Here is a 2,420-nt window from a genome sequence, read left to right as displayed (position 1 = left end):
GATAATACAAATGCCATGCATATTACAAAACGAGTAATTTATGTGTAAGTTTTGTGCATTTTTTCATATTTTTTTATTTATTCCTATTTCAGTATTACTATAGGAGGGGGGGGGGGGATATAAGAAGGCCAGAGAAAGTAGAAAGTGGATGAACCTTTGGATCTTGATGTGGTGGTGGAGAGTGATTTGACTTAATGCCCCAAAAATTCAGGCGCCTGTTAAATGGTTGTATTTGTTTATTTTTCCTGTATGATCATGTGACACTATTCAATCTTGTGAGTTGCATTTGATTTTTGTTTTGTCGAGAGACGATTAAGCTTTGATGTAAACACTAGGTATGGACACATATCCTCAAGTTTTATGATATATGTGTGCAAGTTGTATTGTCTTTTAAAAATTACACTAATAGTAACACTTGTTTTTTATATAGAGAAACATTGCAATTTCTGTGCAAATTGTGTCCAATTTTTCTTCACAATTTTCTTCTTCCTTCTTTTAGGGTAATACCAGCGCCCTTAATTCATTCTTCGTTAGACACACTTTTGTGTTGTCTCTTTTTTCAGTATTTGCTTTAGTTTTTGGTTTTTCTTAATGAGTGTTAATTATAGTATCCAACTTATATCACTTATTGATTTGATTACAATTTATAGAATATTAGAATAAGGGACAGGGGGGAAGCTTTATTTAGAGGAAGATGTGGGGCTACACAGTGGAGTAAAGGAAAGAGTCAATTACAACTGTGGTGCTTGAACTTGGCGCAAACGGTCACTTTGGTGATAGAACTTGCAGCATACATCGAACTGGTGTAACAACTTGGCTCGGGCGTGCAAATACGGTGCAAACCTCGGCTGTGTATGCCCGAGCCGCTGATTAGGCGCGCCAACATGGCATCGGTCCCGCCGTCAGTGACCCGAAGGCAGACAGGAGGGCGTGTGGCTTTTTTTTTGCGTAAACCACCTTGAATTAATTTTCCCCACAAAAAGGCCCGGTCGAACGTTGGAAGATGGCATTTTATTTTTTTCGACTCTATGGCCAATGGGCTCCGTGTGTACATACTGAGAATTAATAACAAGACAAAAGGAGGCCTCCACGTCTCGAACGACCCTTGCCCATGTCACAGTCTGGCTGCTACACCATTCAATCTTGACAACTTGAGATAAATTTTTGTATTCATCAATTTGAATATTAAATATAAGCAGCACATGTATATTTTTCTATTAAATAAACATTTTAAATATCCGAATTTAATAAAAAAAATTATATAATAGACATGAGTATGTTTAAATGTTTTTATCTACTAATCATTGTTTGTATGTATAATATTTATAAAAATAAATATTTGAACATTATTTTAATTACTTACGTTTCACAAATATTTCAAAAAGAACCAGTGCGTGCAAATGGGTTGCACTATCTGCAGCCAATTTAAGCCCCCACGTGTATCATCCTTATACTACATTAACAGTTGTTATCCTTGTTAGACATCCGAATGTAATTGGTGTAGTGGCTATGAGCGCGAGTGCCCTAATAGTAGGTCGCGTGTTAAATTCTCAAAAAAAGGTCGCGTGTTGGAGTGTAGGAATCTAACATTTTCCCTTTTAATTTTCACATCAGGACTCACCTGTCATACAACAAAAAAATGAAATACCATCTACCGTGTGGACATGGTCTTTTTTGTGAGAAATAAAAAAATTCAAGGTTTTTTTGCAAAAAGAAAAAAGAACAGGCCATACATTTCTAGTCTGGTGGCCAAGCCAGCGTTGATTTCGTATCCAAGTGCGGTTAGCACTGTATTTGCACATCCGAGCCAAGTTATGGCACCCGTTCAATGTATGCCACAAGTTCTAGCATCAAAGTGACCGTTTACGCTAAGTTCAAGCACCACCAGTATAATTGACTCTAAAGGAAAAGTACGGACCGTGAATTAAAATTCAGTAGCTTGAACCATAGCTAGTCCCTTAAGTTATCGTGTTTATTCAATGTTTGGTTAGATTAAGTGTAGCTCAAATTGCTCCTATAAATTTAAAGAAAAAAATAGAATGAATGTTGTGGAGGCAGCCATTTGGCATTTCCGTGTTTGTGCACAAGCCCGGCAGCCTCCAAAACAGTTTAAAAAAAAAATGAGACCAACCCAAGGGCTAACCCTCGTTGGCATTTATTTATAGGAGAAACTCCGCGAGCACTACGCGTCCAAGCCAAGACTTGAACTCGGGTGGGCTGGCAGCAACCTCAGCTGCCCAGCCAACGGGTCGACGCCCCGTCCTCCTCCAAAACAGTTTGAAGTGTGCTTCATATGCCGGATGGCGACTCCAGTTTTAGTGACTCTGCAAGTGTCGGTCTTATATTGGGCCGGATCCTCCCTCTGTCGCCATCTCACCTGACCATACAACCGCTCCTTTGCGGCACCATTGCGCCGCACC

Source organism: Triticum dicoccoides, chromosome 2B (assembly GCF_002162155.2).
Source record: "Triticum dicoccoides isolate Atlit2015 ecotype Zavitan chromosome 2B, WEW_v2.0, whole genome shotgun sequence".
Lineage (NCBI taxonomy): Eukaryota > Viridiplantae > Streptophyta > Magnoliopsida > Poales > Poaceae > Triticum > Triticum dicoccoides.
Note: the sequence above shows the minus strand (reverse complement) of the source record.